We start from the raw sequence: 15,441 nt of genomic DNA, 5'->3' as shown, positions 1-15,441 counted from the left end.
AATAAATCATCAAGCCAAGTCTGTATGTCTAATCCTACCTACACTGCCCTACCAGTGACCTTTCCATGGCCAGGACAAATCATATCTGTAGAGAATTCATAAATTCACTTTTCATGCTAGCTTGTTTGAGGTCTTTTTGTGGAGAAAAAGAAAACCTCAGATCCCTCACACTGAACCCACCACATTAATGTTTCACACTTTGGCAATGCTAAGCTTCTCTCCACCCCAGTCCTGCTTTCATATTGAAGATCTCTGAAATTGTCTGCCAGGACATTATAAGGGCTAAGGCATTAGCAGCTGATGCTTGTCCCTGAAGCATTCCTGTAAACAGGGAAAAATAATGGAATCTCACTCCAGACATGAGTAACTATCCAGGAGATAGTCTTTAACAGATACAAGAGTAAATGCAAAGATAATTTCTGTATATGTTTAGCATCCTCTTCCAAGGTCTAAGCAGGTGCACTTACAGGAACTGTAAAATCCACTGAATTCTGTTACACAGGGCAAGATCAAAGCTGCTTCTTTTCCACACAATTGATTCAGGCCAAGCTAGATTAATTTTTGAAGTTAGGTTTATCCTGCTATAATCTTCATTATGTATAATCTTCATTCATTCATGAAAATGGCCTGATTAGTTCATGCTACTTGTTCGAGAAAGACAGCACCAAACAAACCCAGCAAGTGGAACCTATTGGTAGAAGAACACAACAACATCATTCTTATTTTAAGAAGATCTCATCAATAGTCCAGAAAAGGGAAGTGAAAAGATGTTTTGCACAGTGGGCTACTACATGAAAACAAAATATTTATGCTGTACTGCCTTGCTTTAAGATGTGTATTTACAGTGGGGAAAAAAGTAAAATCTCTCACAGATGACAACTAAAATCAAAGATATACAGAATATCTGAAGTCAAACAGGCCTAAAGTACCTTTTGTGCCTGAAAACACAAGTGCTTGAAAGAACAGGCATTTAAAAAAAGTCTTTATGTCACAAGGTCCAAGGCCAAACTAGATGTTTGCGTTTGAATCTGGGAAAGGACTCAGTCCTTTCCCAGATCCACATCTTAAACAAATGATCTGCCTTTGTTTGCTTCTGAAAATGCTAATTTGCACATACAAGTTCCTAGTGTGCACCTATGATCAAATCATGTTTGTTTGTGGGATCAAATTTAGAGATTGCTTTCCCAAAGCTAACTCATGAATCCAAACTTATAAGAAAGTCTCCCCACAAAAGGTAAGTTTCTGAAGATAAAGAATCACAATTTCTAATCAGTTTCATTGATGTTCAGTGTTTCTTGTCACCATGGTAACCTGCACACACAATAAATGGTGTTTTGTTTAATCAGTCATGAGAAAGAAGTCCAGGCATGGTGAATCAGACTGAATCAGAAACAGTTTCCTTTACTACCCTAATCAAAATAACTTCAGTGTAACTATAGGATAATTCCAATCAGCAAGACAGGATCAGGCCATGAAATTCAGATCTCAGTCCTGTGTTCAGACACTCCTCCCAGAAGCTCAGATGAAAGTTTTACTTCTATTTCAAAGACTGGAGTTTCTGCAGGGCGGGATTAGTTCAAGGTTCAGATTTTATCTTGCCTTTACCTTAGGTAGCTTGCACCAGGCTAAGTCCAGCAGAGGCAATAGATGTTCAGAGCCAAAATAATCAAAATTATTCTAGGCTCACTAGTAACTGAAAATACTACAAGAGAAAATAATTCTTAAATAGGGAAAATGTCCCAGATTTAATAACAGTGGAAATAAAATTTCCTTACTCCAAGTCAATGCTTTAAGGCATCCATGGCTGGAGTCTGCTTTGCACCAGAGGAAAAAAGGAAATATAATTAATATATAGCTATACATTTTTAGATAGAAAAATAAAAAAGCATGTAAACTAAAGGCATTGAGGAACAGGGAGGTTTCTGACATTCTCAGAAAACACTTATACTAGTTGCATTCATGTGGCTGGTCCCAAACCAGTTGTGGAGTGGAAAAGGATTACCTTTGATGTATGAAGATCAAAATCCCCATTTTTTTCAGGTAATAAGATCTCTCTCAGATGGATTTCAGTAATCTGAACATGTTTTCCATGGCATGGTAATAAAAATAACACAGTGCAATAAAACTACATCTAGGACTAAGTCAGTAGCTCTTGAATTCTTAGAGGAATGTCAAACAAACTCACAGCTGGTGTTAACAGTTTCTAATATAACAGTGATATGCAAAGAAAAATTATAAAAGCAATGTGGGCAGACTAGAAATAATTTTGTAGCTCTGGTGACATCATAACAAGCTTGATCAAGTGGCCTATGATACAACCACAACTGCAACAGTTTTTTCCAGAATTTCAGTTTTTAAAGAAGCTATAGTAATGTGGATGGAGAGGGAATACAATGTAAAACTTTTCTTTTATCTGTTTTCAGTTCCTGCTCAGACTATACCATGATCTTTATTCTTTTCCCTTGCTAATTGTACCTTCTCTCCTAGAGGCAATAAAACCTCAACATAATTACAGCCATCGCTTTCATCACACTTTCATAGGTAGCTAATTTTTTTTCCAAAGCAAACCAATTTTTTAAATTGAGTACTTGATCCTCAAATTTTCAAGTACTGCTGATTTCAGTATATTAGAGAACACTTCAATGCTAATACTTTAGACATGAAAACAGAGGTTCAGTGTGAGAGAGTGGGAGAAGTAGGAACTGTGATTCTGAGAGTGGGATTCTATTGAGTAGAATCTTTCAAAGTGGTTTCTGAACTTCTGCGGCTCTTCTGTTCAAGGCAGGACAAGTGGAAGTGAGGGCTATCAAATGCCATGCCAAAGCCAAGGCGAAACATAAGAGCAGAAAAAATTACTGTGGCTATCAAATTCACATTCCTGGTGGATGGCACCTTGGTAATAACAGCACACTGAACTGCTTTGTTTTAACATATTTGTAATGGGTTGTTTCCAGTGAAATGCTACATATTATGAAAGACTGTTCAGCCACAAAAATGCCAAACGTGCTATTTTCTGTCTTTTGTTTGAATCCTGCTGTGGCTCCTGTTGGTATCAGTCGTGTACAGGCAGGGAAACACCTGTACATTTGCTCATTTCATCTCTTCAGTTCAGTCACAGGACCAAGTTTCCACTGCAGTCTTTGCTTTTTACCTAATTTTCCATCTGAGCTGGCAGAAGATCAAGAAGGTCAAATGATTTACTCGGGATCACGAATGAGTCAGAACCTTGAGGCCAGATTAAACCAGGACAGTCTCTGGCTCCAGTGCACGGGACTTGCCTACTCAGTAAACCACACCAGCTCCAGCTGTTTTCTCTCCATGAACAGAATATGAGGAAGTTTGTAGAGAATCTGTCTAAAGCAGAAAATCATCCAGCAGCAGGCTGTCTGTAGTGAAATGCTGGATTTAAGGTGGGGATAAATCAATACCCAGAACTGTGTGCTACTTGGTACTTGTACTTTCCATTTCCTATTCCCCTTCAAATATCTGTCTTATCCATGAAATAGGGAAAGATTTTTTTAAAATTTTTGTTATCACATGTAATCTCTGAAGACAGAAATAAACAAAAAGAAAATATTTCACCACAGAACATTTCCTGCAGCTGCTGAGTTCATGATTTTATTCATTTGGTAGATGGAGAAGCTGTATCACTATTAGGTAAAATCACAGCAGAGGAAAAGCCTAATCTAGATGAATTACAAGCAAGAGTCAGTGTTTCAAATATTCACCACAGATTCAAATTAATCTTCATGGCAGAATTAGAGAGCTCTTACAGGTTACTGAGGATACCTGAAGGGGAATTTAAGAGTACATATAATTTCTACTGGTGTAAGGTAAGAGCATTAGGAATTATCACTGCAGCTTGAAGCTCTCAATTTTTTTAACATCCTGTCTGAGTTAATAAATTTGAGCTTTAATTAGGTAAGGGCTGAAACTTATCTTGCATGGGAGACCACTATAATACCAAACTTAAAGGGAAGACAGGGAATCTGATGCTATTCTACCATCAATGCAAGTTCTGCAGCAGCCTAGATAACCAAGGAACACTTTATGTAATCAATCAGTTAGAGGCTTAATTTAAATTTAACACTATTCCTAGTAAGAATGCTGCTGAATACCTTTGAAGAAAGCCATATATGTCACAAACACATTAGGGACTCCTGATTTGTTCATCAGTGATGTCAGCTAAGTCACCATTTGAATGCTATGCTGGTCCCAGCTCTATCACTGTTTACTGTTCTGGCATACAAGAGATCTGTTAATTACAATCTCATCAAATCCCATCCACTAAAAATTGACATTTTAGCCTGTCCAACTCTTACCATCCTGACTCTATCAGATCCTCCCCTTTGATCCCAACAAGCATTTGCCAAATTCTCTGTAAAAGGCTATCCAAAGGCAAAGGCCTAGGAACACTTCAGCATCTGTGTATAAGTTGGACTGTAACTGTCCCTGAATTCCTCAGTCCTATCATCACTCTGAAGTTCCTGTTACCAGCAAAATCCCACATTCAGAAAGCAAACTGGTGGGAGACCATCCTCAAAGAAGATGCCTCTGGAGGAGGCACCTTGTATCCACATCCTAAGTATTGCTCTCTGCACAGTGCTTGGTTTCCACCAGTCACAAAACTGCTTCCTGCACCCTGGTAGTGCAGAGACCAAACTGCAGCACAGACACAGAGACACCACAGCTTAAAAGGATGCCCTAAAAATAGATACACCCCACGTGATCCAGCTCTAGGATGCTCACACCCGAGAGGCTGCTCTTTCTCACCTACTCACTAGATCATAACAATGCAGAACATGAGTGTGAAGGTGCTGACCCTCAGGAAATGCCAACAATTCGAATTATAGCAATGCATGTCCCCTGAAACACAGACTGTCATGAATTTATTAAACATGTCCTACCTTGACATCCACCAGAATGATGAATAAAGTTTGAGGCCGTTTATTTTAATCATGTGGTGCTTACAAGTTTGCTGGCAAGAGGTACAAATTATTTTATACACCTTTAGGATAAAGGCTGTTTTTGACAGCTTCTTGCTTAAAACCTTCAGAACTGGATCATAATGGTGACACTCACTCATCCATCCTAGAGCAGGAATATTCTGCATTGCTGACACAGGCCTACAGAAGGAATTCCCTCGAGAAGGAGAATGTGCTTTCTTTTCCATGTTGCACTTGTCTGACCTTATTTTCTCTAAAACAAAGAAGATCTCTGTGCATACCAATGTGCGCCTGCACCTCCCTTTGTGTTTCTCTGTGCATGTGTGTGTATATATGTATAAATTTGCATATTAAAAGCTTGACAGATTAATGCAGTGTGTGCACGCTCGCTCCCAAGGAGCACGCCAAGCATCTGGCTCAGTGTGCAGTGGGAAGGGCCTCCAGGGATGAGCACAATACCTGAGTCTGCCTGGAACAAACCACCACCACTTCCACTCACAGAGGATGTTAACAGGGCCATAGCCCCCAGCTGCTGCCAGAGCACTTTCTTTTAAAAGTTATAAAGTTCAACTTGGTAATTCCTTGTAAGTTCACACAAACAAAATTGACTCATAGGAAAATTGCTGGGACTTAAAAGCTGTGAATATAAAAATATGAAGCTCAGATTTGAGGCTGACAATGGCCTAGTCAAATATGCACAAAGCTCTCAATCATATATTATGAATGTCAAGTAAAAGAAAATGTTAATATTCTGATTCCTCTCACGGTTGTCTGTGACCCAGTTATTTCCATTAGTACCACTCACACCCTTAGTGTGACATTTGCTTTGACAATCTGAATTTGTCTGAGGTGAAACTCACATCATATTATCATCTATGCAACAAACTGATTTTTAAAAATACAAGAGAGACCAGTACGCTGATTAGAATACACTTTCTGCTGGCACTGAATATCTCAGATATGAAGAAGCTATACTCATTTAACTCAAGCAAACTTTTTGGCCTGTTCATCAAACACAGACAGCTCCTCAGCTGTGATCAGAAACCCAAAATGGACAGGAAAATAAGTTTAAATTATTCTTGTTATCTTGCTGCAGCTTAAATGCAATTTCAATGCCCTTAATGGCCATTTTATATTGTTAGAGCTCTGCAAAGATTCCTTAATTGTAAATAAAAGCAACACCTAAATGTTCCAAATGCTTTTTATTATTAAATTAGTAGCATCACTTCTGGGGACATAATTAATCAAGCAACACAAACCAGATGAATATGTACTTTCTTTTGCTGCAGAAAAAACACTTTTCAGATTTAATAAAAGTTATTCTGAATTTATGCTGGATCAGAAAAGGAAGAGCAAGCCAGTTTTGACTGCACTCCATCTGCCACAGTGTTTGGATTTTATTGCACGTAACACCTTCGTGTTTTGGTTCAGGCCTCAGCTGATGTAACTGTGGGCCACCATGTGACCTCTAGGAGGAAACACTGGCCAGTGTGACTTGGGTGTATCCTCAAGACACAAAAACAAGAAGTCAAATAAAAAGAACTTCATAAAGTATGGCAGCTTCAAATTCTCATGACTTAAGCAAATCTCATGATGCTTTGGAGGCTTGCTTATGGGCAAGGGAGGAGAGGCTTACACTTGTGTTTGGCAATGCTGTTGATATTTTAGAAATTATGGAATCAGAAAGACACTTTGAGAAAATATAGCACTCATAGCCAAGAGAGAGGCAAAGTGCCTTGCCTTCCAGAACCCTCAGAACTGCCCAAAGACAACAAATCTCCAGATGATCCCCTGTGGGATCCCTTTCTCTAAAATGACTGTCATTTATACTCTGGGAAAGATGGATCTGGGAAGCTTGCACTGACCCACCACAGCCATCCTTACAGAAACTGTGGGGTTTCTTTTTAGAGTCAGGAAACAGCATTTCCTATTTCCTAAAAAAACTCTCTCTAGGAAGTGTTAGATTTCAGGATCATGTGTACACAAGGATGTCCCTCCACTCTCCCTTCCTCTGCCAGATAGAAGGGATAATACACACACACAGATGAACATTTTTACTTGCAGATACAGAGCATGATATTAGACCCAAAATGATTACTATTTCACCCAAGATTTTACACACAGAATACCATTAACTTTCATTAATAATGACTTTTTATATCAGGCTCACAAAATTCAATAACAGATTTGTGTGAAAGAAAGTTTCAGTTGTCCTCCAAGTGAAATAAGGCATTTTTGAGCGGCTGAGTTGTGCATCAAGAAACAAGAATTGTAAATAAGGAAGTACTTTGACTAGTGCAGAAGATTGATACAGCACCTGACAGCTTTCATTACGTAAATCTAATTTATTTCAGTAAACAAGTGACTGGAATCATGCATCATTTCTAAACGAGCTGACCCTCAGGTTTACATGGTTGGCTGATATGGGTTTGAAAACAGGAAACTCCAGCTGTAACATGAGTGACCCAGACAGCAAAAAGCTAGACACCAAACTAAATTGGAAGGCAGGAAGTCAAAGTTCATGCTCATACCACAAACAATACAAAAATAATGAAGTTCCTCTGAGATACATTTGGCAAAGCCAAATGTCATTGTGAAGCATAAAATATAAAAGAACATATAATATAAATGTTTATAGAAAAACAGAGCAAAGAATTGTTGACAATTTTCCAACAATGTTCCAAAGAGCTAATCTATCTGCATACATTTTCATAAACACTATATGTCCACTATAAACTGAACACTGACAGGATGCCGAACTCCCTCAGGTTCTCTTAACTAGGCATTCAAAAGCCCTGGGTTTTGATATCTTTATTCTTTGGTTTCCTAAACCTTGATTTAATTCCCTCTCGGCTCCCAGAATACTGCTGAACTCCCTGCTCTGTTAGGCACTTTTCTTCTGCTCCTCTGACACTCTACTGTAAAGCAAGTTTTACTTCTCTAGGGACCAGCCTCTCAGCACTTCTGAGCTCTAGAGTGTTCCACAGGTTCACACAGAGCCTTGACAGCCCACATCCAGAAACATATCACATCCTGTTTGCATCACAGCTCCCCAACGGTTTCCCCAGCAGCTACACTTGCTCTGTTGCTGTTACCTCCTGAGACCACATCTCTACACAAACACTGCAGACACGAGGGTATGTGCCTACAGCAGAGCCAAGTGCTCATCCTGGGGACAGAACAAGTCAGTGCAGAGGAAAGTCTAACACCTAACAGGGCTGCAGCTCTGCAAGTCAGGGATAACTCTGCTGAAGCAAATGGAGAGGTTTACATCTGAGCAACTGGTGGTTGCTGGAGCCCTAATCTAGATCTACACAGGTCCCTGAAAGCAGGAGATTCATTCCATACCAGGGCTGCAGCAGTTACATTCAAATCTTCCTAATTCCATTGCAGGAGACAATGGAAGTTTTAAATTTAATTTCATGTACATTTAATTTATCTGGAACTATAATTCATCCCTAGACTCCTGACTAGGTAATCTGTCTAATCACCTGCTATGTGTTCCAGCTTCAGGGCTCCTCTGTATCCTTGTGTTCTGCAACCAACCTCCCTTTACTACCATCTGTCCCACAGCCTTTAGCTCAAAAACTCCAAAGGTAAATTCTGCCTCTGCCTCACTGAGAATAACCCTCATCCCCATTATGTCTATAGAGAAGGAAGGATTGATGCAACTGCACCCTATGTATCTATCCTACAGAAGATAGTTCTGCAGAACTCAGGGGCTGGAGCCTGCAGACACAGAAGGTAAACTCTGCATTGTCAAACATCTACAAGAGTTCACAGCTGATCTAACACTTCACCACACAAACAACATTGGTATTTTCCACAAACCTTGCTCAGATGACTTTTTCTCTGAAGTTCCTTTTTAATCTGTTTTTTTTTTTTCTTTCCAACTTCTCATGTTTATTCCCTTCACTTCTTTATTATGATGAATCTCAAAAAAATATTATCCCCTATTAAAGGAGTGGCAATCAAGTCATTTCTGGGCTTAGCTATCCCATAGCCAAGGGGCTTCAGCACATGCATGTCTTGAGGAACCAACTGCTGTTTGAGCATGTGGATAAATTCTTTTAAATTGTAACACACGGCAAAAGGAAAACTGAAACAGAAAAGACTGAAATAAAAGACGGGAATTTTTAAAAGCTTCCTTTTTATTGAATACGTCTTTTCATAATAAGCTGGGCAATTTCTGTATAAAAAAAAGGTTTTAACATTTGAAACTCTAGTAAAACAGTGTTAATTCACCTTGCAAGACTGCAAACCACATGAATTCAGAAGCTTTCCAAAAGCCTTATTTCTGTTAATAGCTACTGCTTACACAGAGGTTATTAGCACATGCCACCATTATTAGTAACTATTTTGTTCACAAGAGATATCAAATCTCTTCAAGGAAAGGCAAAAACTACAACAGTAACAAGTGAAGTTTCCTCTGTCATCGTAATTTTGTAAATGCAAAATAAAATACCAGTGCAAAGTGCAAAGTGTAGACTCACAGTCTTGGAAGATAATATAGCATTTTCCATTCTGAAATTTTCTACACTTTGAAGATAATGTAGCGTTTTCCATTCTGATAATTTGTATACTAATTTTGAGATTATGGACCCATTCTTCAAATGAAACTTTACTACCAATATTTACTGTTAAATTTGCTATGACAACACTGACTTGGGTTTGGTGATGCAATAGCATGAGAAATACAAGGCAGGAGTGAGGGATAAACTGGTACCTGCATGTACATTGATCTGTAGTGAAAATACAGATGTGTTAATCTCTGAAAACCAAACACAACATTTTAAAATGGATATTCAAGGCCTGGCAATCATTTTAAAGCTACAAGGACTCAGGCTGAGCTTGAAATGTGAAACAAATTGAAGACCATATTAAGGCAAATGATTATGTTGGAAAATATCTCCGTATTTATTCAGTGAAACTCAGTTTATCCCAATTAAATTCTAGCTTGGTGTTTTTCAATAAATGCAATTATAGAGTTACTGCAGTTTCTGTAAAACTTCTCTGATGTATTTAGAGTGCTTTAAACCTTTCTTGCACACAATTCTCCATAAGATAAAGAAGTCTACAATCTTGGGGGAAAAAATATGAAAAGCATTATCAAAATGGATAAATGGATTTAATGACAGGTTTTGTTTTACTTATGCCCGGTGTTTTTACATTTTGCAACTGAAGTTGTGACAGAGCCTCAATTTGTTTCCTCACTCAAGTAATTGAAGTTGCAATACTGTTTCCTGAATTTGCAATTTCAATTTGCTCATTCTTCTCCTGAGACTCATCTTTCCTCTTCACAGCAAAGGTTAACAGAATCAGTCAAATATGTCTCATCTGTGTCCCAGATTGGACCAGTGAGAATTAATAAAAAACATTCTGTGCCTCACCTGGTTTGGCATAAAGAGATTAGAAGTGTTTAGGAAAATAATTATTATCCTCTGTGTTTAATTGTGATGATAGGTTACTCACAATCACTTTATGGAGGGGAAAAAAAAACTTTTTCCTAGACATTTACAGCATTTTCTAACCAAGATTTTCTAATACTAAAGATCTGTATGCATGAAGGGCACAGGACGTGGAACTCAGAGGTGAATGTTGTATCAACATTGCGCTGCAGAGAGTCTTAGTGCAATACTGACAGGTACACAGAGAGCAGATTCCAGATCTATTTGTAATTAAATGTATCTTAGGTCATTGCACAGAGTGTCCTATTTGAATAAAAATGTTTGATTTCCTCTCACAAAGAAGCAGAGTGGCTTAGCTGTAATTCAGTATTATTGCATATTTGAGGGCAGCCCTTTGCACATACACAAACACACTCAGATACCACATGCACTCTGATTTATCATCTATCCCCAAGCAGGCACATACAGTGTGGTTTGGTATTTATCCCTATACATGCACATGTGTTTGCACACATTTACTGTAGACCACTGGTGGCTGTCAGCTTCTGTGCTATCTCAAAAACACAGGGAATATTATTTTGCTCTCTGTAATGTGCAAACTGTCAAAACAAATCCCATTTCACAGCAAATTCAGTGTGTGCAGCAGACAACTCTCTCAGGCCACTTGCAGGGGCTTCTCACTGCAGGCCTTGGGCCACTCAGTGATAAGAAAACTTCACCATCACCTGAGTTTTTCAACACCCACACCCTGCTGTCCTTTTTTTCCAAACTCATGTAAGAAACCTCGTGCCTCAGTCCTGGTGTAGTGGCACTCCTGTGGCACAGCAGGGCTGTGCTAACAGGGAACACACCCCCTTTTGCCATTCTTAAGGAAAATCTTAAGGATATCTCTTTTTCCCCAAGGCAGCTTGACTTGAACCCAGGATCTTCAAACTATAAAAACATGCCTGTCCATCACTTGGCCAAATGGAGCAATTCAATAACTAGCAGATGTGCAAACAAGCTCTCAGAGCATCTACTGGTGTGTCCCCCCAGTCTCTCAAAACTCTGCTCTGCATGGCCTGGGACACAGCAGCTCTGCTGAAGCAGCCTGAAACACAGGCACAGGCAAAGTCTAAGTCCTTATAACAGAAAAAATGGTTTGCAAGAGGCCAGCTTTGAGTTCCCTACTCAAAACAATGGGCATAGGTACTTTCCTGTGCACTGAACAATAGTCGTTCAACTTGTAAGTGTGATCTAAATAGATTTTATGGAAAATAAAATCTGATGGCATTTTTAATTAGTTCAGCAGCTTTATGTGACATTTCCCTTACATAAAATGAATAAATATCCAAGTTCACATATGCACTGTGGAATTTTTTGATCTCAAATGGTCTTTCTTACCTTATTTCTATCTGTATCCTTCCAGATAAGGAAATTTGGTATAAATTTGGTATAAATTCAGAACTAATCTCTATTAACTACAGAAACAGCAAAAGCCTTGCTTCTGCTGTGGTATCTAAAATGGATTGCCTGGGCATGTGCACAGCACAAAGCACATTTCTCAGCTGGCTTCAAATCCTAGCAAAGAACACTCAAAAAACCAGAAAATGAGCAGAAATGTGAAGTAGTGGGTATTTAACAACAATGCTTAAACAGCAGCAATATGTTATTTTGCTTTGATCTGAAGCTGAAAAATTTTCAGTAGACAGAGTTTGGAGCTGATCTTTTTCAAGGACAGGAAGAAGAGCTTTTCTAGGTTATTAAATCAGAAGCATTTATAGATTCGGGCACATAGAACAAGATCAGATGTGTCCAACAACTCTTCTTCACATGTGCTGTACCCATCAAAGGATGAGGAGGCCCAACCTGCCAAACAAATGTTTTATATTGAGCTGGAGGGTTCCAAATGTCTCACAACAGTGTCAGATAAACAAAAGGAGACACGAGAAGGTGACAGGGAAGCTCTCACTCAAGTGTTGCTTCTGTTTCAAAGATGAGTGACAGACAAAGAACTTTCCCCCACTTAACAACAAAAAGAAATCTCAGACTGCTCGAGCCAGACAGCCAGAAATATCAAGGTTGCACAAAATCTTTTCTAAGATAAAGTAGAAAAATATATTTCTGGTTAAAAGAGAAACCCAATCAAAATAGCATAAATTATGCTTCCAATTGTAACTTTTAATAAGAAAATCAATACCACGGTAATAACATTTCAATAATGTCATTAAATATTAAACTTTACTGACCACAGAGATTGCCCACTTATCAGTTTAATTTCTTTTCTGCTAGAAAATAATTGTATCAGATAGTAATTGATTGGCCAGTAATAATTCATGTAATGAATGTAATAAATATACATTTAGCTCCGTGCAAAATTGTGATAAAACAAATCTCCCCAGAAGAAGCATGAGATGGCAGAATTCCAAAAACAAGGGACAACCAGCAGAATATCCATTTTTTCCTGTGATGGATATTGATTTATGATGCAGTGGAAGAGCTGAAACTGCTGCCAGCTGTATCCCAGTAAAGCTGCATAGCAGCACCAGCCAGAGCCTGTGTCAGCACCCCTATGAGGGAGTGAGGCAGGCTGGGGCAGCTGGGAACAGCCCAGGGCATCACCAAAGGTGACAGAGGCAAGCACCAGTGTCTGGCAGGGACATGAGCAGACATGGCTCTGTGGTGCCCATGGCTGGACAGGGCTGTGGCATCTCTCTGGTGCAAGGACTGATGGCACTGGGGGCTGAAATGTGCCATGGATGGGGTGGCAGAGGTGCCATGGGGCACCTAAGGGCTCTCAGTGCCCTGACACCAAGTCAGTAAATCCTATCCATTGAAACAAAAATACAGAAATATTGACCTCCAACAAACAGTTTCCAAGGCAGAGAGGCACCCAGCATAAGAGAAGATCTATTTTGATAGAGCCACAGCCTGGCACTGGGAAAGCTGCTACACACATTTCCATGCTTGGTTTTTTAACTTTTTAAATAAGTTTATTAAGGGAGAAGTCAGCCTGGGCTGATTCCACAGTCCCATTAGAACCTGTGCATGAATGGGAAGCTTGTAAAGGCTCAAATGGAATATATAAAAAGCTTTTTTATATATCACTGAAGAAATTGACTTGTTTCTTTTGATGGGTATAACAATTTTCCTAATTTAAAAATATTCCTAGCACTTCCCTACTATTTTGAGCCTACTAACTTGAATAAAGTTACTGCTAATTTAAACCCATGTAAGACAGAAATCAGACACCAGTGCCAATGTCCTCACTCTGTACATCAGCAAATTTCCCTCTCTACTAAAAGTGGGATTTCACAGTCAATTTAAGCTGATCTAAGACTGCACTGCTCCTGAACAGGGCAATCCAACTTCCTTTTATCTCCAGCTGCGTGTTCCCACCACTTCCCTTGTGCGGGCTCTAGAGATCATACAGCCAAAGGATAAACAAGATCAGCTCACTGATCCTACTGAAAACTAACACTGAAAATACTTCGTTTTCAGCCAGTTTCCAAAGAGTTGAAAACACCCCTTTGTGTGACAATCTATAGTTAACTCTTCCATAAACTGTGAAACTTCACCATTAGACATAAACCCCAAAAAAAGGGAATTTATCAATAACTGAGTAACAAGTAAGATACTACAAAAACTTGGCAGTCTGTTGCAAGCAATTACAATATTAAAAAAAAAATTCAGTGTAGAAATCCTCAGTCTTCACAGATGCTAATGTGTAAGAAACAACAGGTAAAATGAAACAAATTTCAGCAAAACACTAATTTTGCAAGATGTATTTCAAGTCTACAAATGCTTAGTTTACATGAGAAATATGATCCAAGGAAAAAACTCATCATGAAAGTGTTGTCACTCTCCTCTTAACTTTTCTTTAGCATTTTTCTTACCCAATTATTTTAAAACATTATGTATTTTTAACCTGGAATTAGATATTTTAATTTGTATATTTTTTCAGGTATCTTTTGCTAACTCTACTTATAAAGCAATTAGGAAGATCTTTTTTCCCTTGTTCCCATTTTTTTTCTTGTTAGATTTTATCTGAGCATTATTGTGATGATAAGCATCCTGTTCCCTTTTGAGGTTTGTTTTGTGCTGTTTCTGTTTTTTATCTATCTTTTAATGTACGTTGCAAGATGAGAAAGACTATCTTTTATGGCAGCCAAAGATACAGCAATAGAATAATGCGGGAAGAATAGGTTGCTCTTAATAAATTCCTTATACCATTGTCAAGTGGTTTAATGTGTACATTAGACAGGCAATGTGGATAAATAACATCATCCTAGATAAAACTCTATTCATTAATAATATCAAAATAACTGGCCAAGTTCTGAATTTTGAAAACCATCAAGCTCAGAAGTGTAATCACTGTTTTCAGCCCTGTTCTGATGCTTGCATTTTATTAACACATATTTTTTTTAAACTTAAACATAGCCCTTGGAAGGATGGTAACCCATCTGCTGAGGTCTCTATGCAGGTGGAATTCCCAGAAAGGACTTATTAAAGTTTCCAAGTGTCCCCACACTGTCAAAAGTAAATTAAGGTCATCTATGAAGTCTACTAAAACAAGATTTTTATTGTAGTGATAATTTTCATGCTGTAAGCACACAAATTAAGACAGGTAAATGTCTTTATTACAGGCCTTTGAAAAACAATCAAAGAGTAACATTTGGTAGATAGAGACCTAAACTTGATTTGAATTGAGGACTTAAAAGCCTTAGACAATCTGTCCTATTACTGTGCTCTGTAACATTTGGCTTCTTAATGTGTTCTTCTTTTGTAATGTTATTATGAGCTGGATTATTACCAATTGCTGGTGTGTGCAGCTTTGCCCCTGTGCACTGATTTGTATTTTTAATACAATAGCCCCCATTCACACACTAAAAAATCAGCCAGCAGGTACAGATTATAGAAGTTCTGTGCAGAGTGGCTCACAATCAGTAGGAGTTCTATGCCTAAACTCTATTTAAACTTTAGGTTTTTCACAGTGCCCTCCCAAATCAACAGCTGAGGCAAAAAATATTCCTTTGTTGAAAATGAGCAACAGTCATCTACACACAAACAGGACAAATTAGTAAAAATGGGAAGAGCCTCCTTTTAGG

The sequence above is a fragment of the Camarhynchus parvulus genome, chromosome 7 (assembly GCF_901933205.1).
Source record: "Camarhynchus parvulus chromosome 7, STF_HiC, whole genome shotgun sequence".
In the NCBI taxonomy this organism is placed as follows: domain Eukaryota; kingdom Metazoa; phylum Chordata; class Aves; order Passeriformes; family Thraupidae; genus Camarhynchus; species Camarhynchus parvulus.
The sequence above is the reverse complement of the archived record's forward strand: the minus strand, read 5'-3'. Positions refer to the sequence as shown.